Source organism: Ursus americanus, chromosome 4, assembly GCF_024610735.1.
Source record: "Ursus americanus isolate L20-20 chromosome 4, mUrsAme1.1.p, whole genome shotgun sequence".
In the NCBI taxonomy this organism is placed as follows: domain Eukaryota; kingdom Metazoa; phylum Chordata; class Mammalia; order Carnivora; family Ursidae; genus Ursus; species Ursus americanus.
This window is the reverse complement of record NC_142130.1, coordinates 84958551-84986249: the sequence shown is the minus strand read 5'-3', so window position 1 is coordinate 84986249 and position 27699 is coordinate 84958551. Positions and strand designations below refer to the sequence as shown.

Sequence of the window (27699 nt, the reverse complement as noted above, 5' to 3'; positions counted from 1 at the left end):
TGGCTTGTGTATCCTTCAAGAAGTGTGTGTCTTTTAGGAGGCCTATAGCCTGCTTAAATTTAAATAACTTTTTTTTTCCATCCGTATGATTTTAAAATGATTCTAGAATGCCAAGGATAAAAATAAGAAAGACTTTTTTGCCACGGTCTTTCAGTGTTGCCCCCCACCATCACCCACTTTTTACTGACAGTCTGTACCGTTTTATTTTTTATTATTATTATGTTCAGTTATCATTAGTTTTTGATACAGTGTTCAATGATTCATTAGTTGTGTATAACACCCAGTGCCCTTCACAACCGTTGTATTTTTTTTAAGATTTATTTCTTTATTAAAGAGAAAGAGAGAGAGAGAGAGAGAGAGAGAGAACAAGCAGTGGGGAGGGGCAGAGGGAAAGAGAGAGAGAAAAGCAGACTCCCCGCTGAGCAGGCAGCCTGATGCGAACTCGATCCCAGGACCCGGAAATCATGACCTGAGCCAAAGGCAGACACTTAACTGACTGAAACACCCAGGTGCCCCAGTCTCCACTGTTTTAAAATATTTCTTTGCTATTTAACATAGACAAATAAAGTGGATCAGAACTCTAAGAAAACATAGATGAGCCTGCCAAGCACTGAGCATCATAAAGAGATGTCATCAATATAATGAAAATCTGGTCTCTAATTTCAAACCATGAGCATAAGATAGCTATTTCATACCTTGAGGATTCAGTTTCCTAAATTGTGGAAAGCAACCCTTGAAAAGGATAAGAAGTTTCTTAAGAACAAGAAAAACAACAAAAAGAATATTTTAGAGGAATGTTGAGCATTTCCTGCAAGAGATCCCCACCAAAGTGGCCATGGGTGGGATCAGGATTGACCAAGAGTCTGAGGATTGGCGTATTTGTGGCTCTCATAGTGCAGAAAGGCTTTCTATGGGAAACAAGACAAGTAAGATGTTTCAGGATCTGTTTTCTAGATCTTCAGCTTCCCCAATAATCTTTCCTAAAATCTGTTTGCCTGAGAATGTAGCCCTCCCAGTGTCTGGGTGGTGAATTGACCTTCTCTGCCTTGACAAAGGAAAGGTCAACCTCCCACCCACCCATCCTCTCATCTCTCTGCAATGCCCAAGGGGGTAAGGATTCCCCAGGATTGCTAAGGTCCTGAGATGAGGTAAATCCCATGCCAGGTCAGATGCTTTTAAATATTTTGTTACCAAAACATTAGCAGAGGGTCGAATTGAATCAAATTGAATTGAATTAGCTAATAGTACAGCAGTCCCCCTCCACCCATGTTTTCACTTCCCACTGATCCAGTTACCTGCAGCCAACCAAGGTCCAGAAGCAGATGGTCCTCTTTCTGACTTATTATCAGAGGGTCAATATTAGCCTAACGCTAGGTCACAATGCCTATATCACTCACCTCACTTCGTCTCATCACATAGGCGTTTCTTATCTCACATCATCACAAGAAGAAGGGTGAGTACAGTACAGTAAGATATTTTGAGAGAGAGACTACATTTATGTAACTTTCATTCCAGTGTAGCATTAGAATTGTTCTATTAGTTAATGTTGTTCATCTCCTACAGAGCCTCATTTATAAATTATACTTTATCACAGGGATGTATGTCTAGGAAAAAGCCATGTACGTAGGGTTTGGTACTATCTGCAGTTTCAGGCATCCACGTGGGGTTTTGGACGGTGCCCCTCAAGGATAAAGGGGGACCACTGTACTCTTTGATAATGGCTTACTGTTTGATTTTGGCAAATCAAATGTGTGACACTAAAGGTGATCGAAGGATTGAATGACATTGTTGTAAGAAGAGTCTCTTCATTCCCACCCGTTGTTTATCTGAACAAGATTTCTGAGCTACCTCATAGGGTAGTTGTGAAGATTAAGTTAATCAAGGTTAAAATTGGATAAGCACCAGGAATGGTGAAAGGTATGCAGAAAGTACTATAGGGAGGATTGTTGCCATTATGACGGTCATGTTAACTAAATAGATGAGTTATATATAATTATAAATATTCTATTTATTAAAATTATGAATGTATAAATTATTTAAAATATATTAGTTATAATTAGTTATATTAACCAAATTAATACAAGCTGTAAGTATGTGACACATACATATATGTACTGTGTGTACAGCTGTGTTTGTTGCAGGAAATATGAAAAGGTTATCCATTAAACATTGCCAAGCCATAAAACTGTATTATTTTAAAGTGAAATTATGTGTGGGGCACCTGGGTGGCTCAGTTGTTAAGCATCTGCCTTCGGCTCAGGGCGTAATCCTGGCGTTCTGGGATCGAGCCCCACATCAGGCTCTTCCGCTATGAGCCTGCTTCTTCCTCTCCCACTCCCCCTGCTTGTGTTCCCTCTCTCGCTGCCTGTCTCTCTCTCTCTGTCAAATAAATAAATAAAATCTTTAAAAAAACTAAAAATAAAGTGAAATTATGTGGAGTAAGATGAAGGATAAAGATGATGAAGAGATGAGAAGATGAAGGATGTGTGAATGCAGAAGTATTTACAACTTATTACATTTTTCAAGCAGGTGATATTAGGAGTCAAATCACCCTGGTGTTTATATTCGATTGGATACTTTAAATGGAATGAAATAATTTTTTTAAAATACCAATATTTTGAGTATGCTGGCAATTATACTTTTCAATTATTTAAACACATTGTGAACATTTAAAAATATTGTGCAAAATTATTTTGGGGGGTAGAGGTTGTATTAGAAAGATGTATGAAGATATTCATTATAAGGAATAGAAAGAGATTTATTACAAGGAATTGGCTCACTTAATTATGAAGGTTGAGAAATCTTACTTGTTTGCAAGCTGAAGGAATGCATATGGTCTAATTTAGCCTCAATTCATAGTGTTGAGAATCACAGGAGCCCATGGTATAGATTCCAGTTCAGATCTAAGTGCCTGTGAACCAGAGAGGTAAGGACCAATGTCCCATCTCAAGCAGTCAGGCAAGAAGGAAAAGGAATGAATTTCTCTGTCCTTTCCCTTTTGTTCTTTCCAGGCCCTCAATGGATTTGATGATGGGAAGGACAACTACTTTACTCAAATGCTCATCTTGTCTAGAAACACCCTCACTGACACATTCCAAAATCATGCTTACTCTGGGCACTCCATGGCCCACTCAAGTTGACACATAAAATTAGCCATCAAATATATTTAATCAAATATAAATAAATAAATATATTTGAAGACCTATGGTTTACACAGTATAAAAGGAATGTTCTCCATCCTTCCTAACCCCCACACCCTACCAGAGTAACTGGCAAAAATACAGCTCGGCCTTCTTCTTACCTCTTCTGAAACTCCTCCTTATGAGAAAGTCAACTCTTATGAAAAAGTCAAACTCTTCAACAGAATTTACAATCACTTCAAATCCTGCCCCACATCCCTTTCCTGCCTTCTCTTCTGCAATTTCTCCATCCACACAGAACCACTGGCCATTGGAATGACCCTCAACACATCCTCTCCTCTTACTGGGGTACACTTTGGCATTAGGGGCTCTCCCCCTAGAATGCCATCCTCCTCATTCCCACCCCATTCAAGTCCCTGTTGAAATGTCACATTTCCAGAGGGGTCTTCCTGGACCATCTTATTTAAAATAGTACCCATGTCTCTGTCACCCTTGATCACTCACCTTGCTTTATTATCAATCACAGCAGTTTACGCTGCCTGTCATTATATTAAATATCTTTCTCTAAAATGTCTTTTTCATCCACTAGGCTATAATTTCCATGAAGGCAGCAACTTGGTCTTACTTTTTCACCCTTATAAACCCATTGCCTCCATGGGCACATTGTAGACATTCAACAAACATTTTAAATAAATGCATACATGAACGAGAAAGTATCATATTTGATTCTGGATCCCAAGCACAGTTTAATTTTGCAACAAATGTGTATTGACTTGAATACATTACAAAAGGCTGTGTTATTACTTGTAAGAGCAAACTCTAGTCTCCTTATCTGCAGAAATGTCAGCAAATAATGGGTGACTTTGTTTCTAAAAAGCAGCAAAGTTATGAAGAAGAACTTTAGATGATCAAATTCCCTTTAAAGTCTTTGACTGTTTTGATAATTTAAGACAGACATATGCATTAAAAAGAATCACCTTGCACAATCCATGAATTCCTATTTTTTCAAGCATAGCTTCCTCACAGAAACCACTTGGAGATGTCAAATCTAAAAGAAAAAGAAAAACCCTTGAATTTTTTTCCCCAAATTCATCATTAATTGTTTCCACATGACTTATTTTTAGAAATCTCTTAGGTAGAAAGTGTCACTTTTTGATTTTTACCAATGCCAGTTTCATTTCTTTGTGGGGCGAAGAGACTTGGAAAAGATGTTAACTGTCCCCGAGTGGTTGCAAGAAGATTGCTTTGCTGACTGTCCTCTCAGGCAGGATGGAGTTAACAGCTAGACACGTGTTCATTTATTCTAAAGTCTACAATTCAGAATTTTCTCAAAGGTGGAAAGACGATACATGTTATAATCAGCGGAGGTGACTTTAGAAGAGAAATGTGTAAACACACAGACACACCCATGTGCGCACACACACAGAGGATAAGGGACTAGGAATGCAAGAGTCACTGTTGACAAAATTACCAATGTGGGAAGTTAACTAAATCAGCTCATCCAGGTCTGTCTCTGCTAAGCACAGCAAGCTTCTGCTCAGTTTTGTCCTGTTTTCAATTTGCCCCCTTAGACTGGTTTCCCAGGCCATCTCTGTGATTGCCCTGAGCCATTTCCAACTAATCTGCTCAAGCAGTTTCAGCGGGATCGGCTTCCCATGATCAAATAAACGGAGTTTTTCAAAGAGCAGAAGAGTTTACAGCAAAATCAATATGGTATAAATAAAGTTATCCTAGCGGGAGACAAACGAGTAGAGATGCTCTTGTCTTGTATGGCACTCGTGATACTTCCCAGACCTGGGTTTTGGATGATTACTTCTGCCAGAAGTATCTGTCCAGAACACCTACTGTGTTCATTGCATGAATGCTGAAGTCATTTTATGTCCAGAGTTGGGGTCCAAAACTTTCCTGTGACCTCCATACCAGGCACCTGTCGTTCAGTGGAAAGCACTAATGTCTATTAAAAGCTTGGATTGCACAGAGGGCTAGTAAAGTCTTCTTTAATGTGATAGCATAGGATTTTCAGCGAGTATATGAGAGGAAAAGCAAAAAACCGGCTAAAGAATTCGTTATTTCTAAGATTTGGGTACGGCTGTGGGACAAGGAGGCGCTAACTGATGTGCTAAAAACAGTTTTCTCTTTCACTTCTCCTTCTGGAATGTGCCCCTTTTATTTTGTCATTCTTGGCTTGGCTCCCCACTTCTCAGGCCTCCTCTGTCGTTTCATTCTGCCTGAGTATTTCCTTTCCAATATTTTGGCTGAATGTTCAGCTTTGTTAGCAGAAATGCAAAGTGAGCGCTTTGAAGCATTACCCAATAAAATCCAATTTTAAACAGTTAGAGCTACAACTTCCCCCATCCTCTGGGAAATGAGCCTTCAGTTTCTTTGTGCTTTAGGCAGAAATGCTGGAGCCAGAATTATCGCTCAGGCCAGAGTCTTGCCAAGACCGTCAGATAAGCCACCTGGCGAGGTCTGGCAGGCCACATTTAAAAGGGGACTTCTTGGAAAGATGAAACTGCCTTTTGAAATTGTTAAGCATCAGTGACTTTTATATAGTATTGACTAAATCATAAGTGGGGAGTATATCTGAAGGTCTGAACGTATGTATTCTTTGAAGGAACTCACATTTTCTTAAGGGGATGATAAAAAAACATTTTGAGAGCAATGCAGACAACTTTAAAGTCTTAAGAAAACTTTTCCTTTCATAAAAATGCCCATTTAATAAATATTTAGACTAATTTTTAAAAACCTGTCCTTAAGGCTAAAAATACCAGTTGTCACATGCTACCTGATTTTTATAACTTCTTTTGAGGAGATCAGTACTACTGTACCCACTTCACAGATAAAGACACAAAGATCTTAAAGGAAATATCTACAATCAGCAACTTAGAATTTAAACTTTGGATAAAATTATCCCTTGACATCGTGGCCGTGTTGCTATTACAGAATCAGGAATGGCGTGGCTGTTTTCTTGCTCTATTTTTATCCTTTAATTTGATTTCCTGGCCATAGATAAAGTAAGACTGTTTTAAAAAAAAACAGGACATGATCTGTAAATTTTTGAATAGGCCGTTTACAAATATTCTGTGTGCAATCATCCCAATGAGTTCTAATTGCTTTCTAGATCCTTGGACTTAATTTCATTTCTGGGCCATAGCAAGGGCGAAAAATTGGCTTGATTTATTTTCACATTTAACTTAGCCTTCCTGAAATAGTATAAACAATTATGACCTCTCTTTAACTCCTTTTCCTCATCACCTTTTCTGTGGAACTAGCGCTCAATCTCTTCAAAGATGTATCCAATTTTTAAGTATCCACAGACCCCCTCTCAACAAAAGTATGATATTCTGGTTACTTAATAATATCCACTTATCCTCTTTTCTCCCAGAAAGTAGATGACAAATGCAAGCTGTCTTAAGTCACCAGAAGATTTTGGGTAGAATCAGGAAAGAAAACATTTTTGGTTATGAAATAACGGAAGACAGAGATGCATAATTTGTCAATGGGAGGAAATCAGGGCCACCATGAACCCATATGGCACCTTTGTAAGAATTAGAAACAGACCCCTCTCTGAGGGGCACAGTGGAACTTGGCCCCTTCTTGCCCCCTTGACCCACTGAACAGCTTATCCTGGGAGAAATGAACACATTTCAAAGTAAACAACAATTAGAATTTATATATGCTTTTAATAAGTATTTATCAATGCTTATTATGGACAGATAGTTTTCTAGGCTCTGGGGATGTGAATACAGCAAAAGTGAATAAAGCGAATAAAGCAAAGTCTTTTCCTTCGTGAAGTGCATATCTCCTTAAGGGAGATGGAAAATAAACAAATGAATATGTAATATGGTAGATCTGATCCATGCAATGGAGAACAATGAGTTATAGGGTAGAGAAAGAGAAAACAGTCTAGGGATTTATTATTAAGTTATTATTAAATTGTCAAGTTAGTCTCTTTGAGAAAACATCATTGGGTTAGGAACAAGGCAATTCAGGGAGTGTCCAGGTTGGGGGTCTCTGCAGGCCAGGTGGAGGAAGCAAACTGTGAGGACACTGAGCTGGGAGCTCAGTGTATGTGGGAAGAACGGCAAGGAGGTTATCAGGCAAGAACAAAATGGCAGGGTTGGTAGGAAACAAGACAGAGAGGTCATTGGAGCCAAGCTGAAGAGCCAGTAGTGGTTAGAGCATTGGGTTCAGTTCTGAGTGAGAGGGAAAGCTATTGGAGAATTCTGAGAAGAGGAACTCCATGATATAACATGGCCATTGAAAGGATCATAGTGGGAATGGACTGATGGGGCATGAGGGTAGCAGGAGGGATGAAGTGGAGACCACAGGTGATCCTTGGAGGAATGTCAGTAGGTTAAAGGAAGCAACACTGGGGGAGGTGCTTGGAAGGACTATGTCGCTTTCTCTCATCAGTGAAGCCTCTTCCGATTAGGTCAGCGATGTGCTGGAGCTGGTTTGAGCAGCTCCCAAGAGGGAACTGCAAAAATTTAAGGAATGTTGCAAGCCTATTGTTAAACACAGCCATTATGAAAAAGCTAAATTATACAAACTTACAGTTAAAGACATTATATTAAACACAAAGATAATAAATATTAAAAATGCATCACATCCTAATTATGTCACTCATTTACTGCTATCTATATCTTCATGGGGTTTTTTTGCATCTATTGTATCCATATAGTAAAAAAATACCATATAATGGTGTACTGCTTGCCCATCTCTTCCCACCTCTGTGTGGAGTGACATCATGTCAGTAGATTAAAATTAGCCATGGTGATAAAGAAAATGTAGTAATTTATAGACAATGGACTATTCACCTTAGAAAAGAAGGAAGTGCTTCCATTTGTAACAGTATGGATGAACCTGGAAAGCATCACGCTACATGAAATAAACCAGCCATAGAAGAACAAATAGTATATTATACCACTTACAGAAAAAATCTAAATAGTCATACCCATAAAAACAGAGAGTAAATAGTGTTTGCTGGAGGGAGGGCGGGATGTAGGGAGAGAGAAACAGAAAGGTATTAGTTAAAGGGTACAAAATTTCAGTTATTTAAGAGTAATAAGTCCTAGAGATCTACTGTACAGCATAGAGCTATGGTCAACAGTATTGTAGTGTATACTTACAAATTTGCTGAAAGGATAGAACTTATGTGAAGCATACTTATTATGCAAAATAATAATAATAATAACTAAAAAGGATGGAGGAAAAATTTTGCAGGTGATGGCTATGTGTATGGCATAGATTCTGGTGATGATTTCATGGGTGTATCTTTATCTCCAAACTCACAAATTGTGTACATTAAAATTACAGTTTTTTATATGTCAATAGAGTGCTTTAAAAATTGTCCATAATGGATGTGTTAACTCCACGTAAACACTAAATATCAGAGACTGATGTATTGTTTTGCTGATTGCTTAGACTCAAAGTGATGGAGAAATGTTAATAATGAAGATTTAACTTAAAGTGTGCCATGTCAAGTACTGAAGTTAAATGGAATTTCAGTTTAATAAATATAATTTGTTCAGGTGAGAAATAATTCAACAGTAAATCACAAACTTAATTACAATATTTGGGGGTAAAGATTAGTGGACTGGGTGCAACTCCATTTGTAAAGTCATGGTTAAGTTTCAATTTTAGGTTGGCTATAGATATGAGTTTGGCAACAATGTTCTGCAAGAATCAATTGGTTATATGTATAGGATTTACAAAAATTGGTAGTGTTTATTTCGTTATTATTTGTAATTTTTTGCTACACATTCTTAGGCCAGTAAAATTTATAATAAATAAATTTATAATAATTTTACATACATATACACACACCTTTTTTTTTTTTTTTTGAGACTTCGTTGTACCAATCAAGCTCTGGATAAAGCTTCCCTATGTTGACATTTGGAGTTTGAGAATTAAGCGCACAAACTACACATGGTCATCAAAATTCAGAAAAATCTCAAAGCATTGGGCAAATGTTCACTTAATGGTAAGCAGCAAACACCCAAGGAATGACACTGAGAAAGCAGGTGATAGCCAAATACAACCAGCTGTAAGAGTGGAACGTAAGCTTCACTCATCTCTTCCACATAAATTAAGTTCAACATCACATGCTTCTTAAATGGAAATACTTCTTAACGCAAACCATGGAACACATTCACATGTCACCATCACATGACAATTTTTTCACATGCTTTGTTCACCAAGAAATCAGCCATAGGGGCGCCTGGGTGGCACAGCGGTTAAGCAGCTGCCTTCGGCTCAGGGCGTGATCCCGGCGTTATGGGATCGAGCCCCACATCAGGCTCCTCCGCTATGAGCCTGCTTCTTCCTCTCCCACTCCCCCTGCTTGTGTTCCCTCTCTCGCTGGCTGTCTCTATCTCTGTCGAATAAATAAATAAAATCTTTAAAAAAAAAGAAATCAGCCATAGGTATCGCCTATGAAATTGTTTTCATTTTGATCTTCTGTGACATTTTGTCACACGGGACTATAACATGTTTAAAGGGATATATTAATTCCATGATAAGTCCGACTGCATTTTGTTTTGATTCAATACTGAATGAAGTAATGTACTAGCTCATGTTTCCACTTATCCACTTTTATACTGGCATATCCACTGAGAATTTCCCAATGGATGGAAGCAATTCTCTCCCAATCCACTAAGAACTTCTTCTTTTTAAAAATATATTCTTGATATTCTTGGGATAAAGCCAATAGTATATTCTTCTAATGATGACATTTTAGATATTGGACATTTGACAAATTAAAGCCTCTCTATCTTGAAACAAAACACAATTAATCCACTAACAAAGTAAAAGACAGATTATTAATACTCATGAATGCATCCACTTAAGTCACCAACTTAAGACATCACTTGAAGAGAAACAGCAGTTAATGATCCATTATTGTGAACCACAAATCATGGTTGCCAACTTCAGTGATTGGGGAAAAAACAGTGACAGCAATAATGGAAAGCAGATAATCTACACTGTGTCCACTTGACACTAAAAATAGTGTTGCTTTCAGCCCCTATGTTTGGCAGTATTGTACCTTTTCCCAACATCTCTGAAAACCTGGACTCCTTACATCAGGAGAATGGAGCTTCTCAGGATGCCAGACTTTCAGAGTTAAACCTGGGACAGTCCCTGGTAATCATCTCTGGTACACTAGGATGGTTGGTCACCCTACTCTAGGTAGAGATCCAAAAGGAAGTTGAAAAGAAAGGAGGAGACTAGGATACAGTGGCTGTAAAGTCATGACAGTAAATGAGATCACCCAAGATTTGTGAACAGGAAAGGAGAATGGTAAAAGAAAAAAATACATATATATGGAGCAAGCTGAGGAAGAGAAACTAATGTAATAAGTTAGAAGTTAGAGAGATAAAAAGGAGCCAGGGAACAGATAAGCAATATTTAAGTTAAGTCCTATCTTGTGAATGGCAACTCAAAGGTGATTCTGTGAAATATATCTTTGGTTGGTGTAATTAACTGTTTGAAATCTTAGATGCAGTTTCTACGAAATTTTCATTTTGAAAGCTCACGTACACTGAAAAACATACTTAAGAATATTGATACAAATACTCGTGTTTAAAATAATCCATACATCATTCCTGACATTTTTTTTGGGGGGGTGTTGAGATTACATTCCCTCTGCTTGCCCTGTTCCAGGTGTGTATTTTAAAACTCTACAAAAAAAAATTCCTTCGGAGTGGTGGTAGAAAAATACAATAATTATCATAAGTGGCTCAATTCAGCAGTGGAATGTGGAAAAATAAGTTTAAACACCAATTATGTACTTTGTAAAGTTAAACAACTCCTTCATATGTAGACTAGCTAGCTGGGGATTAGGCAATGTTTACAAATTACTGGGTGTACTACCATAACTCTTATAAATGCTGCTTTCCTGGAAAAGGAGTCCATATGTAAAGTCACATAATAAAGTCATTGGAGAAATGTAGAAACTATCATAGACGCTCTATATAATAATTCCAAAGCCATGCATCTCGGCATCTACCTTTTTCTCTCATTTCAGGAGGTGATTAAAGACTGAAAATGGGTTATTAAAATACCTTAATTTTTTTCAGAGACATCCACAAGCATTTAAAAACAGCCAAAACTGCTCTCTGGAATTTTTAGACACTAACAGTTATTTTTTAAGCTCATAATGAAAAGCCAATCTAAAATAAACAGAATCACCCCTTATACACTGGTAACACTTCCAGAAATCTCATCTCTCTCTACCGCAATTATAGGCAGGAAAAATGCCTGCAAATGATGAAAACCGAGGATGGCCAGATATTGCATCTCACAGGTGAGATTCTCAGGCGTTCGCTGTCCCATTATTACCTAACCCACAGTCCTCACATAGCCTGCAGACCTTACCTAGTTTTTTTTTATTGTAAATTGCACTGTATACCCTGCTAGAATGTAAATTCACATGGCAGGAGCTGGTGATGTGTGATTCACTGGTTATCCCAAGAGGTGCCTGTAGGTATTCAATAATTACTGTTGTATAAATTCTAGCAGATAAAACAAACAAACAAACAATGCAGCATGAATCGTGGTCTGGTTTGTGTCCCTCCTGCCTGAAAGTCCAGCACAGTGAGTTTTGGGGGAACCAGCAGAACAGGCATCCTACTCACTGAACAAGGCTTCTAAAGGGAGTCGCTGCAGCCAACGTCCTTGCCAGTGTCCTCCCTGTACCCAGCAACTCTTCGCAAGATGTCCTCAGGGAGTTGTTGTCAGAGTCTATGAGCTCCCTTCTGACCTTTTATTCACACTCTCCACTTGTCCTCCTTCTCCAAGGAGCTTAAGCAGGGTGGTGGAGTCACCTCCTATCTTCTCTCTTCTGACTTCTTTGTTTCCCATACATGTAATGTATGAGAATTTCCCAGCCTCCATCACCCATAAAACTCCCTTTTTCCTCAGCACTAAAAAAATTAATTAATTTAATAAAATAAAAATTAGAAAAAAGATATCTAGACTTGGAGGCCCAAGAATCTTGGAAGGATTTGAAACTTTGGTTACAAAGGGTGGTATTTCCAACATATTATATCAAAGAAAGTTTTTGGGAAAGGGGAGGTTAGGACCTCCTGGGTCCCCAGTCATAGTCAATCATCTCATTTCTTTGGAAGAAGGAACTCTGAGTTACAATTAGTCAAAATCAGATGACAATCTGTGCATAAGCTGGTTTCTGCTTAGACGGTAATCTCTTTTTTCACACCATTCTAGTGACAACTTCGTATACTTCTTCCTTGTCCGTGCTGCATAAAATTGCAAACCCCCTCTTACCTCAATACTCCCTTCTCTTCTCTCCTGCTTCCTTAGCATCATCTGAGATATTTTGTGTCAGATGTGTATTTTATGCATTTATCTTGTTCGTTATCTCCCCGATGCCACTAGAATATTGGTTCTATGAAGCTAAGGACTTCGTCTGCTTTGTTACTTCAGGACCTAGAACAGTGCCTGACACATGGCAAATGTTCAGCAATTATGTATTGACTGAAGGAATAAAAAATTTAACTGACAGTTCCATTCTCCATGTATGATATACTTCTTCATCCACAGTGTGACGTAATGATTTATAGCACTGAACTACGATTGACAAGGCTAACTCTCACTTCCTCACTCCCCCAGCACTTGCTCATGGACGTTGTCCAGCAATCACATCCCTTGGCCCTTCCCTCATCTTTTAACTAATAGTCCATTATATTCTTACTTTCTTCCTTACTCAACCTAGACTCCACTCTCCTTCATGTCAAATTTCCACTCCCCAGTTCACTAAACCCTGATAATCTTGACTTTCTATCACCCATGTTCTGTAGTTTTCCAAACCTACATCATTGAATCTATTCTGAATCCCGAAGTACTAATCATCATGGGAGAAAATATGACTGTGTGGACATTCTTAAAACATTGTGGCTTTGAACTTCAGCTGAGACCTTCAATGCTGCTTAGCACATTTTTTTCTTTTTTTTTTAAAGATTTTATTTATTTATTTGACAGAGAGAGAGACAGCCAGTAAGAGAGAGAGAACAGAGCAGGGGGAGTGGGAGAGGAAGAAGCAGGCTCCCAGTGGAGGAGCCTGATGTGGGGCTTGATCCCAGGACTCCAGGATCATGCCCTGAGCCGAAGGCAGACACTTAACGACTGAGCCACCCAGGCGCCCCTGCTTAGCACATTTTATTACTGATGTTTTCTATCCTGTTCTCTACTCTTCTACATGGACAATTACAGATATTTACACATCAAACCTCCCACTTTCCCTGGTCCTTTCACTTTTCCTTAAGGAAAGGCTCAATCTGATATTTTGAAGAGAAAAGGGAAGTTATCAGATGTGGATTTCCTTAACTTTCACCTACCCTCACTTACAAACGTCTTATCCCTACACCCATGCTTGACATTCCCACATTGGGTAACCTGGTTCTCTTCTCAGGTACTGGCCAAATGACCCATATCAGGGGTTGGGTCTCAAGGGATTAGGGCAAAGACTGTAGTTTCTACTCCACATAGCACAGAGTAGAGAGGATTCTAACGTAATTGTCAACATACAATGCCATTATGACATTTTTTTAGACATTTTAAATTTTAATTCAATTAATCAACATATAATGTATTATTGATTTCAGAGTTACAGGCCCGTGATTCATCAGTCTTATATAATACCCAGTGCTCATTACACCACATGCCCTCCTTAATATGACATGTTTACAATTAGAGAAAATTCTAATATTCTCTATATCTGAAACATCATCTTCAAAAAACAATGTGATAAACAATAATCTCCAAATTTGTCATTTTAGTTTAGCAAATTAGACTAAGACCTAAAACTGGATTCTTATCCTTTGCTCCACTTCTAAAATTTGATCCCAAAATAATAATTATAGAAATAGATTCAGGTAATATGTACACATATATAAATTATATCAGAAAACTGTTACTAACCTAAATATTTCCATAGAAGGGTTAAATAAATTATAATAAATTTATACAGCAATGTTCTTATACAATCATTAAGTGGTATATTAAAAGATCTTTAATGACATGAAAATGATCACAATGTAATGTGTTTTTTCAAAAATAAATTATATAAAACTATATATAGAGAGAATCCAACAATATTTTAAATATATATATAGTCAAGAGAAATACTCCAAAATATTAAGTAAGGTTATCTCTTGGTGGTGGGGTTATAGGGGACTTTCATTTTATTCTTAATGTACAATATTATTTCAACAATAATAATAAGTGGTATATTTTTAAAATGTATTATGAGGCATACATATTTTGACTTTCCATACACACACACACACACACACACACACACACACACACACACACACACGAATAGCTACTAAGAGCACTTTGGCTTGTTAATACGAGGTAAATTGTATATCATCTAAAACTATGAGAAAAAAATCAGGATGCTTTAAAGAGATCCTAAAAATGGATTAGGAAAGCTGACAAGGAGTTCAATATTCTGGCATCAAGACTCTGCTTATTTTCATAAAATGCAATTTTTAAATGTTCACTTTCCTCTGTTCGCATAAAGACTGATAAATCTCATTCAGTCCTGCTTGCATTGGTTTGATGTTCAAAACAGGCATTCCCTCTTCCTCATGACAGGAGGGGCTTTTTAAGCAGACCTAGCACAAAAGCTTTTCCTCTTAATCTCCCCATTTTGACACACGTGAATAATAACCGTCCTTCCACCCCAAACCAGATCTCATTCAAACGGGTATTAAAATCTCTTTTGGAAATGTATTACTGCTCCAGTTCTATGATACCTTAGGGAAAGTGCAATAGTGTAGAGTCTGAAACATCAGAAATCCACCCCTGTTTTGCATGTGGGAGGCAGACGAGACAATCATTTATTGTGGAGAAAAAAAGGTATGCTCTATTGGGCTGTTACAAAAGCTGTAATTTTATTTTGAAGTTCTCAAGTTTTGTTCTCCTGGTTTATGGTTTTTATGCTAAAATTATGGCTTTGTAATGGGTTGTGAGGCATACTTTATGCACTATCATAATTATAAGCTATTACAGTTCATTCTTTGTATCAGGATGGTTTTATGGACGCTTAAATGAAGTTTCTGACAATGAAGCTCCGGCTGGGCTCTAACAGTGCTCCATTATGGCTACACCTGGTGGCATGCGGTCTCTCGGTTTTTCCATTATAAACCATTGTAGGGAGGAGGGTGGGATTTAAAGTCTCCGCTGCTTGCCTCGCACGTGGATTTATCAATCCATTTGTATTTAAATAACTTCTATGCTTTTTGCCTCACCGAACTACAAAACCATCAAAGAGAAAAATCACGCTCGTGGTTTCAAGTTCTTTTTGCCAAGGAAGACACCTGAAAGCTTGAAAACATAAAACACGGTGCGTCACTCATCCTTTTCCCTTGACGTGGAAGAGCAGCCTTGACATCCTGCTGCTTACTCTCTGCGATATGTTTACATATTAGAAATGATCTGTTAGCACGTGCCGGGGCCATTTTTCACAGGATTTATGATATTTATTATGCTTTTGGCTTCTTATTTAAAGGCTGTTGAAGAGAGGTACCTTATTCATAATCTTCTACCATCGAGCATTCGATGAGAACACATTTTTCCAGCTGAGGTGTTGGCTTCGTAGACTCTTGGATAAGGTGTAATTAATAATTTTAAACATCCTATGTGGCAGTAGAATCTTATTTTGGGTGATAAAGTAGCCAAGGTTTCAATAGCTTTGTTAAGGGATTCCATTGAAGTTGACTCAGAATTGCATAGCAACATGAAGATGAAATTAAGTACAGAATGCCAAATTTCCACTTCAAATGACCTTCAAGAAAAAAACTAAGAAAATCCAATTGAGAAAAAAAAATGCACTAAGAAGACATTCTGTGCTCCCACAAAGCAAAAATGTGAGAAGAAGCACTTACGTAGGGCTCCTGTAGCCCCTTAATTCAGGCCCTATTATGCATAGGAATTAGAGCCCATATGGTCTTCTATCAAACCGTTCCACACCACTGGGAAAGTATTTATTTCATCAATGTGAGCTAAGTATTTTTAAATCATTACTGAGAAAATGCAGCCTCCTAAAAAAACGTAATGTATTCTTTAAAAAGAAGTCAACGGTATCACAAAAACATCTCGTCCATATTTGGTTGTAGAATCTGTTTGGCTTCCCATCTAAAGGACTCCCAGTTCTTGCATATTTTAACACATACATAAAGCTGTAAATAGGGGGGTTGCAGTCTGTTTTCACTCAATGCTTTAGAATTCACAAATGAAGAGGAGAATGAGGAACTCCAAATATATAAGCAGCCCTCGGTGGATGAAGAAATGAATCCTACCAGATTGATAATTGCCCAGTAAGACTCGAATCGCAGACACCTGACCTAACTCTCTCCTACAACACAGGAAGTATCAGGGATGTAAGCTTTTTTCACGGGGAATTATTGCATTGTAATTATCCACATCATAAAAATGAATCAGTTGCAAAATTTCGGACATTGAAACAATCATGTTGACTGATTTTGTGCTAGAGGAAGTATCTGGTTAATTGCTTGGCCATAATCATTGATTTGGTGGTTGAGGTTATATTCATATTAAAGCTCTCTTTTGCTGTATACATAGCCCAAGTGAATCTCAAGAAAATTACTTATGTATATCTCTAAAAGAACACTCAGCTCTTTAAACCAATTAGGCATAATATTTCTGGGCAGTTATTCCTGTTGATTATGTTGGTTCGTGTGTGAAAAGTGAAGGATAAGACCTGTGAATCAAATTGTGTTATTCTAACCTCTACTTGAGTTTACACATCACAGACCTGTCAGGCTAAAGCTGAGAAAGGAAGGGCAGTTTCTTTGCATAGAGTTGCTTGGGTAAGCTTTAGAAAGCATATGCAGAGTACAAACAATACTAGCTAGAAAAACAGAAAGGGCTAAAAATATCAGGAGCAAAATCATTCCACTATCTACCACCAGAAATATTTATAAAGGCTGGTCCTTCGTTCCTTATGCATTAACTGTGAAATGCTTCCAGAAGTATATAATATTAGGAAAACTTGCACTCCCAAATAGTGTTTCCCAGCTACTCTTATAAGAACCAACTGGGGAACTTATTAAAACAAATAAACAAAAAGCAAATTTCAGGGTTGCTCACTTGGAGAATTGGGAATGTGTTTATCTGTTGTTGTGTTTTAATAAGCTCCCCCTTCCCTATGACCCATGACTCTTACCATCTGAGAAGAACTACTGATGAGGAAAATAAAGGCTAACAGCACAATGAAAAGCACAATGAAAATTTAAATGATCAAAATTTTCTTAAAAGTAAGTAGTTAGTCATATACTAAATTTAATAGTTAGGATTCTATACTAGACACCTCTATACAAGGATACAATTCCATGAGCTAATATTTCAGCTTCTTTGCTGAAGAATGCCTTAGCATTCTCAAATTTCAAATTAGTTAAAAGAAGGAATGCAATTTATTTTTTTTTCATTTGAAGGAGAAAATAACCAAATTGTGCATTTTAGCAATATATAAGAGAGCTTATTACCAAGTAATTGATATTACTTGAAGAAAATTTAAAATTGAGACAGATACAAAGACTAAAAGAAAAATCATCTATAATAATTTTTTCCTAAAATTAACTATTAACATTTCATTAAACATGTTTGTAGACATTATGTATTCATAGAATCTTGATTTTAATTAGATCGTTTCTCAACAAATCTTAAGTCAACTTTTTTTTTTCTTCGTGTGTGATTAGAGCATAGGAAAGGGCATGTTGGCAACAAAAAGAATAAATCGATGGGGAATAGAGGGGGAATTAATACTGTTTTGGTGGTCTAGCTCTTCTTCACATCATTTTCAAACAATGTACGTAAGAACATGTATTTTTCATTCTTTAAATCTTTGTTTCAACCACCAGCTGATCTTAGTTTATCTTAACGGCTGAAAAGGAATATAAGAGGATCAATTTCACTTTTTAAATTTATTTTTGATAATACTCTCCAACAAGGCTATTTGTAATGAAGCAGCCACAGATTTGCCCTTGTCATCTCAGCCTTGATCAACCTTACTTATCATTTGAGCAATCATTGTCATCAATGAGGACCCCAGAGAAATCAGCAAACCCCTGAATACAAGGGCATTAAGCGTAGGCATAAGGTATAGGCATACCAAAGCTCTTCTAAGGTCAGAGATTTATTTTAATAAAACAAAATTATCAAGCGGCCTTCTGAGAAACATAAATTACCTAGAATATAAGCATTTTCCACCTTTTCAATGAGGAAAGATAACTATCTTTACTAATTTTATTATGAAAATCCTCTTATTAAAAATTTTATTGACAAATAATTGACAAATATGCCTGTATATATTTCAAGTGTACAACATGATGATTTGGTATGCATAAACATCAAGGAATGATTCCCAACATTAAGATAATTAACACATCCATCATCTCACATGGTTAACACTGTTTGTGTGTCTGTGTTGTGAGAATGCTTACGATCTCCTTTCAGCAACTTCCAAGTATAAAATATCATATCAGTAACTATAGTCACCCTGCTGTCCATTAGATCTTTGGAATTTATTCTTCTCATAAATGAAAATGTAAACTTTTGAACTATATCACTCCATTTTTGCCCTCCTTTAGCCCCAGAAACCATCATTCTATTCTGTTTCTATTAAATCGGGATTTTTTTTGTTTTGTTTTTTGTTTGTGTTTGTGTTTTATTTAAAGATTTCACATATAAGTGAAGTATTTGTCTTTCTCTGTCTTACGTCACCTAGCATTTCCTCCAAATTTATCCGTGTTGTCACAAATGGAAAAAAAATTAGTTTTCACAAATTTTTTTATCCGTTCATTTGCCAAAGGCATTTAGTTTGTTTCTGTATCTTGGCTCTTGTGAATAATGCTGCAATGAACGTGGGTGTGCAGATATCTCCTTCAGATGCTGATTTTAATTCCTTCTGATAGATATATATCCAGGAGTGGGAGTGCTGCATCATATGGTAGCCTCTTCCATGCCGCCCACCATGTCATGCAGTTCTGAGTTTGTCTGTTGCATTCCTTGCAATAGGGCAGAGTAGTCAGGAAGAATGCATGGACCTTTGGAGGGACAATTTAAGGTAGATGGGGGAGGCACCCAACAGTGATTTAAACACTTCATAATTTTGCTAGTCCTTAGTAAGCAGTGTTTCTTAATCCAATCAGATGTTTTATAGGTTGTTAAGCCTGGGACACCTTGCTTCTAAAGCAGTTTTTGGCTTGTGTATTTATTTGCTTGTGTATTTGTCACTCGGGAAACATAATATGTGACTCTTTTAGGTCTTCTCCCTTTATTTTTTCATATGTATTTTCCTGTTCCTCTTGCTGATTCTTTTTCTGTCATGAATGGATTTCTTCTCAGTCATTTCATCTCTTGCGTAGTGTCAACTCAGCTTTCTATTGTTCTTTTAGTGGAAGGAAGACTTAAAGATCTTCCTTACACTGTGTGTGCAGTCTGCTGTGAACATTTTAAGAGAAAATGGCAGATCTCTGTAGCCTTTCTCTATTCTTTTCATCAATAATATTCCCCCAATACCTTGAATTTTATCAAGTGTTCTATCTGGTAAATGTCTGTGAATTTATACAAATGCCTATAAAGTAAAGGTGCACAACTTAATAAGAATGATGAAATCCTTGTAATATCATTGGAATATGAATTCTAGCAACAGTTTGGGGATGCTCGTGTATAGTTTAGGAAGCAATAATCTCTCATGGAGGTGCTTCTGAGCCAAAAAAGAATGTTCCACAGTGAGGGTAAATAGGGCAATTGTCTGGAGATCCATCTTGCAAGTGGTTACTAAATTCTCATCTTTTAGAGATGTCCTTGAAGCTTCATGAGCCCACCAGCTATTCAGAGGCTGCTTGGATGTGGCAGTTCATTTTAGTAAGATGAGCTCTGTTGGGGAGGAAAATTTTTCCTATACTCTTTTGGTTGGTCTAAGAATTAAATTGACAAGACAGATTAATAGGAGGATAATAAATTTAATTTTGTACATATGGGAACCCCACATACATGAGAGATTCAAAGACAGATAAAATGAGGTATATATGACATCCTGAGCTGAGAAATGGAATAGGGGTCTGGGGCTTCAAGAGGTAAGAGGGTAATTCACAGGGCAATAAGAAGGACATTTGGTAATTAAATGTTTTCCTTGCCATATGGTTGGGTCACTCAGACAAAATTTATCCATGGTAATAACTCTTTAAGGGAAAGACCCGCAATTTAGACTTTTCTAGGAAGCAAAGGGAAGGGCAAAAGTTTCTCTTGAGTCCACAGGATCTCATTGCCTTCAGCTCAAAATAGTCCACGTGCCAAAGTGATATATTTTAGGGAAACTTGGTCTGAGCTCCTTCAGCCCCAAACATCATCGTGGCTTACATGTCCTGGTTGGTTTATCAACTTCAAATGTGCAAGCAAAAGTCAATGCCTGGAAAGAAAGAATTATACCCCCAAAACATGTAAACTAGCACAAACACTAGGGATAGGAGGGTTTTCCTGAATCAGAGATAGCCTGATATGTCATAACCAACACTAGTTTGTAAATGAGAAAATATATCTATAGAATCTAAATGGCCCAAAGTAAAAGAAGCTGTATTTTACATAAGAAGTAAAATAATAAAGTAAAATAATTATCTGAAAAATATGTACACACTATTTCAAAAAACACAAATTATATTTACATTTAATGAGATAACAATTACTATTAATGTAGCTTGGGGACTAGGGAACCATAATAAGGGCTTTATTTATTAGCTGTATGAATAATTTTCTTTTCTACTTCTTTTAAAATGTAGAAACATGATCAGAAGAAATATAATTAGAAATCAAAGTATCCACATTTTAATGAAGTCTTGAGGAGCTCAGGTTTCTTTCCTACTTAAAAGTATTTTAAAAATGAAAGAGAAGAGAATTCAGAGATGACTTTCTGATATAATTAGCTTTTAACCTGTATTCTGAAATATGCTATCATCTACTGTAATATATTATGTAAGTGAATCAAGATAAATACTCTTTTTTTCTGTTAAAAAGGGGAGAGGGACAAATTGCTTAGAAGTCTTGAAATGCGAATTATGCCAAATTGTCCTTTGGGAAATATCTGTCTTAGTTCAAACTGATCTCCTTGGGAAATAGTGAATCTCATTGCTTAATAAGCATAATGGGAATTTTATATAGTGCAGAGCTGTTGTCAACGAGGATATGGCCATGCTGCAGAGCTTTTAAAGCTATGATTTCTGACAGGAATGAAGACCATGCTGGCTGGAGAAAAAAAGTCTCTGTGAAAGCACATTCTTACCTTTCTTCTTAAGACATAGCTGAATATTTGAAATCTATACATTTGAAGTTCTTCTGAAAGAATACTGTTCTAATTTTACAAAAATTATACTCTGACAAAGAAATGTAAAAACTGATGAAGATGAAGATGCAAGTTCTGCTCAATAAGGTGGAAAACAGTAACTTTACTGGTGCAAAATTCTGGAAGTTTCAGGATCTTGCCTTGTCAATTGACTCAAAATAGACTTGGGGGATGATTTTTAAAGTCTTGAGTGAATCAAGCTGCAAGACTTTGTAAAATACACTGTGATCAGGAAAAAAACATTCCATTTGGATAAAGTAAGAGCTTTTGTATACCTTTCTACCATCAATACTAACCCAAAGGCATGCATTTTGTATCTACTTTACACTCTTCATATCAAATCTATTGTGACTTGTACAGAAGTTGGCACAAAGTGTGAAGGCAATAGAAACGTCACCATGAGTTTTGTCCATTATAATTTTTACAGAAATAGGCTTTGCAATCTCTCTTTCCCCACTTCTCCCTGCAGAAATTTAAATGATGTCTTTGGGGGACAAGAGCCAGAATAAGAAGTCCTCGAGACTCAGAGCACTTGATGCCCCGGAACAGAGGCGTTTCTGCTGATTCTCAAAACGGACTATGACAGGAGAACCTAGGTGGCAAAGTCAGTGTAGGTCCTGATCTAAGGGTCGTGAGATCAAACTCCATGCTGAGCTCTGCACTCAGTGTGGAGTCTGCTTAAGTTTCTTTCTCCCTCTGCCCCTCCCCACCTCCCTGCACTGGCTCACACTCTCTCTCTAAAATAAATAAATAAATCTTAAAAAAAAAAAAAAAAGACCCTGACAACTTACCCACTTCAGGTCTATGTGGTCAATAATCAACACATGCAATTGCGATTGTCAAGTGTTACTGACACCTGCCACTTTCAAAGCTCTGTCCTATGCATTAGAAAGGTATTGTTTAAATACATTTGTTTGCAAGATACAGGTCCACGACATCCCTTTGAGTCACCATTGAGTAAGAAAACTGACCATGAAGCTGAGATCCTGAGTTACCCTTTCTCTCACTATCACATTTATTAACAATGCTACCCCCTGCCATCACCTTCTTAACAATGACACTAACAGCACACCTGGTCCTTGCCTTTCGGTTAATTCTCAGAATGCGTTTCCCAGGGCACCATGTTGCTGTGTGTTTCTTTTATTATTCAGACGTTCATGCTTTAGATACACACTGGAACTCACTTGTACACTTTTAGTTACTTCACTTAATTCTGTGCTTTTTGGGGGTGTCAATGGATGAGTAATAAATGAAAGAAAGGATTTCATAACCATACTGGCCTAATTCCCAAACTCTAATATTTACCAGCTATGTGGCAGTGGGAAAAATTGTTTAACAACTCTAAGCCTCAGTTTTCTCTTCTAGAAAATAGGTATGATAGCATCTATCTCATAAGGTAATTAATTGGATGGGTTATAAGATAATAACTTATATAAAGCACTTAACATGGTGCTTGGTACTTGGAAAGTACTCAATTTATATCTAAAAAATCTATTTTTAGTACCTAAGTTACTCTCCAATAGAAAGGAAGTGCATTGGAAAATGGTGCTAACTTTTCTACTTCGCCAGTGAAGTAGACACACAAGACTCCAGATGGTTGAATCTACAATCATCCTCAACACATTGGTGGAAGGCTACTCTGGGATGTCACTGTGCCCACAACTCCTCAGTATAGACAAAGTCAGGATTCGGAGACAAGTGAGCTGAGTCATGCAAGTACAACAAAGGATCCTGACTTCATTCAAATTTAGACATCTTGTTCAATATAGAGGTTTTGCATTAATTTTAAGTTTTTTAAAACACTGAATTAAAATATTATTTATCTCGATTACTGTTTTTTTTTTTTTTTTTGGTGCCCCCTTAATTGCATCTCCTAGGCGAATGCCTCTCTCGCTTCACCTTGGTCCCAAGCCTGGCTCCTGAGTCTTCTGTTCCCTCTCTCTTCACATTTAGAATGGTGCGAGCCCCCTTTTCCCTTAAGCTGGCTTCCATCAGTGGATTATGATACCCCCCAGGGTCATTACTGATTCTTCAGATTCACCATCAGCTGTCACTAGCAAATCCTCCTATGCTATGAAATTGACCACAATTTTAGCTCAGTTTATGGGCTGGGTATGAGGCAATATCCCCGCCCATGCACACATTCCTGAACCTTATTGAGTTATATGCCAATGAGAAAGGACTCCCACCCAAGTCTCCAGGACATTCACGAGAGAGAAAGGGGGTCAGTGATCTTTTACTCCCCCGAACATTGAAGAGTTCTTCCAATAGCAAGTTGCAAGTTACTGTCCCATGTCCTGTGAAAAGCTGGATTCTGAATGCTAGCAAAGTAATAAAATATTTAAATTCTGTCCTCAGAAAAGATTGGGTATTTGGAAGAAAACTGACACAATATTTACAGAATGCTTTCAATCCCTCAGCATTGTCATAATTCTGATTGTCATCATTTTATGTTATCGGCCCCATTTGATAAGCTAAAAAATTGAGGGACAGAGTGTTCTTTATAAAGAATTTCCATGGAAATTCTAATCAAAGCTATAAAATGCATTTTCAGCAAGATTAACTTTTACATCTGAGTTTTTTTAGTCCTTTTCTCAGCCTCTGCAATTATTTTGCCTGAAGTGCTGTCCAATTTCCAACTTAGGAAGAAGGAAAGGTATCACGAGGCTTTCACGTGGCATGGGTTACACTACCCAGTCCTGCCTGCAGACACCCACCTACCCTTGGTCAAGCCAAAGACGTTCATACTGGTCAGGTTATAGGGTGACCTACTGTCCTGGTTTCACCGCCAAAAGTCAGGCAACCCAGGCAAACCAGGGTGGTTGGTCACCCTGTCGCTAATCAGAAATATCCTCCACATTGCAAATGCACGTCAATTTTCTTTTCTTGTTGTTCTTCCTGGTTAATTTATTTTTTAGTGATTTACACAAAATATAATTTCAGCACTGATATTAAGAATCATCATTACATGGGGTGCCTGGGTGGCTCAGTCATTAAGCCTCTGCCTTTGGCTCAGGGTGTGATCCCAGAGTCCTGGGATCAAGCCCCGCATCTGGCTCCCTGCTCCGCTGGGAGCCTGCTTCTTCCTCTCCCACTCCCCCTGCCTGTGTTCCCTCTCTTGCTGGCTGTCTCTCTCTCTGTCAAATAAATAAATTAAATTAAATGTAAAAAAAATCATCATTACTCTTGGCTAATTCTTTGAACTTAAATGAAAAGCAATGGGTCTTTGAAATACCAAAGACTACCATGAGGAGAAGTGTGAAAAGTAACTTATACCTCACTTGTCAGAAAACAATCAATAAATTAATGATGCAAAAAGTTAAAGACGCTAAATATATCGTGAAATTCTAATTATAAAACAACCTGCTTAAAACACAGATTAGATCATGTTAATGTTCCAGGCAAATCTCTGGGCTATCTTTTCATTGCCTGTCTTGCTGGCTAAAACTCACACCCAGTTATTCATTCATTTCACATTCATTGACCACCTCTTCCGTGCAACACACCGTACAGTTGTTGAGACTATAAAGACAAATAAGTTCAGGTTTATGGCTCAGAAAGGGGGCTAATATAAATAAATTCATGTACTACAGATGAAAGCTGCCATAGTCAAAGTCTGTACAGCTGGAGAACACAAAAAGGCACAGGAAAAGTTGATTTCCAGGAACATCTGTCCCAAATTGGCCAATATTTTCTGATTTCAAAGTCTTTCCTAATGCTCTGCCTCTGATATACTCCCTCTGTTTCTGCACATCTTAAAATTCTACACATCCTTCATATTCAAATGGAAAAGTTCAGGAAGCATATCCTAACCCCCAATCAAGTTTTACTCTTCATTTATTTAAAATTCTGCAACAATTAAAATTTATTTCAGTATAACATATCTGTTAATATATTTGTTTGGTTATACACACACACACACATATATATTTTTAAGATTTTATTTATATACTTGAGAGAGAGAGAGTGCGCGCGCGCACGTGTGCATGTGAGCGGGGGAGGGACAGAGGAGGAGGAAGAGAGACAGTCCTCAAGAAGACTCCCCTCTGAGCACAGAGCCCACCTCCAGCTCCATTTCACCACCCTGACATCATGACTCAGAGTCCAGCTTTTAAATGACTGAGCCACCCAGGCATCCCAGTTATACATATTTTTTTAAATGACAGTTACCTTACACTAAATACAAAATACATTATAAACATATTAGAGCACTAAATATGTAAAAATCAACAGAAAAAAATTAGCCAATATTTCTTAGAATGGAGATAATTTTTGAGGTGCTACAGCCATGAAACAAAGATCATGAAGACAAAATAGCAGTTAGAACTCTAGTTGAGTTTAACAAAAAACCCATGAAATTAAGTTAAGCTGAAAAGGGGAATTTTTTATACATATATTGAGATGGAAGGGCAAGAATGTGGCTGGACTGCAGAAATAGCTAGAAGGAGAGAGCTGCACCCCACTAAGATTTTTTCTATCTCTGCTCTTTCCTGTGCGTTTCCTTCATTCTCCTCAAGGCACATGGTTTCCCCATTTCTCTCATCAACGTGGTGAAAGGCAGTGTGCCAACAGCTTCAAAACGTTCAATCTAACGGCTTGGGTACTAGAAAAGAGAGGAATGTACCTTCTCTTGGTCCTGGGACGAAAGTCCAGCAAAAGAAACATTAGCATATGTTGAAACACTCGGTTGTCACCAGAGGGTAACATGGCTTCTCCTGCCTCATGACAAGGATGGTACAAAAGCATGAGTGGGAAGCAGTTTTCAAAAAAGAAGAGAAAGAGTAACTATTTTCACCATAAAAACAGCAGTTGAATTACATAAAAAACAAAAGCTTTCATAATCAGAAAAAGAAGTTAAATAAAATTAAAAACATAGCAAAACTTCCATAATCAGGAAAAAAATGTTAAATAACATTAAAGACATAGCAAACTAGAAAAAGAATCAGAAAGAATTATGGGAAGATAATTTCCTTCCCTAATGCATAAATGCATAAGATAAATCGGATACCCCATTCAAAATGGGCAAGGACCAGGATTTAAGAATGAACAAAGGAACAAATAAATACAATGAAATACAACAGGACATTTCGAGAAAATATTGAGCTTCATTAATAGTCAATGAAATGTGCATGTAAATAACCATCACTTGCAAAGGTTTTGCCTAGAGAATTGATTTCTTTTTATTTTCAATGCCTAGAAATTCAGAGAAATGTTCACTTTCATGTATTCATGGTAGGCATGTAAATTGCTACAATCTTTCTTGAGGATTATTAGGTAATATACATCAAAATCTTTAAAAATTAACATATTATTAAACCCTGAATTTCATATAAAAGAATTGAGGAAATAACAGGGAAAAATACCATTTTTTTCACAAGGATATATTTACTGAAGCATTATCTTTGATAGCAAAGAATTGGAAATAGAGATGTTTAACAATAGAATTATCCAAACAAACTTTTGTTTTTGAGATGGAATAGTATACATCACTAAAATTACATTTAGTAAATATTAACATAGAGAATGTCATTAAACAAAAAGCACAAAAATGCAACATTTTATATGCAATATGATTCTACCATAGACCCACATACTACAAAAAACCATTGAAAAGAAATACAACTAAATTTTGATATTATTAACTCTGAGTGGTGGAATTTTAAATTATTGGTTTTTTTCTCTTTTTCTGTTTATTCCAAACTTTCAGTAACACAATTAAGCTGCTTTCTTTTAAATTAGAAAAAAGAAATACTTAAAGAAACTTCAAATTTTGAAATTTGAAAATGACTAACTTATAAGCCAACCAGGAAATAATGCATTATTTTAAGAATAGCTATAAAATAACAAAAATGCAAAAACATCTTTTAAAATATGTGAAATACAGCTAAAACTATGTGGAGAAGTAAATATGCAAACCCAAATGCTTTAATAAATAAAAAGTATAGATACTTTTATAAGTTTTTAGCAGTTGAAATGACAGTACAATTTAGATATTAGCGGAGATCCAGGAAAGTTACACCAACGCTTGTTTTCTAATTTTTCAAAAAAGGCAAACAAACTGATTTCTTGGCATTTATCATGAGGGAGGGGTTACTGCTTCCTTACATTAGGTATTTTTCATGTTTTTGCCTGACATAACAGTATGTAAATCAATATACTTGACATTCGGGC

At 37.0% G+C, this 27699-nt stretch overlaps 1 protein-coding gene across 9 annotated transcripts in view; it reads left to right on the top strand.

Annotated features, from left to right (window-relative positions):
• Positions 1–27699, top strand: part of GRIK1 (glutamate ionotropic receptor kainate type subunit 1) — a 364961-nt gene that overhangs the window by 185571 nt on the left and 151691 nt on the right. The window lies entirely within an intron of this gene.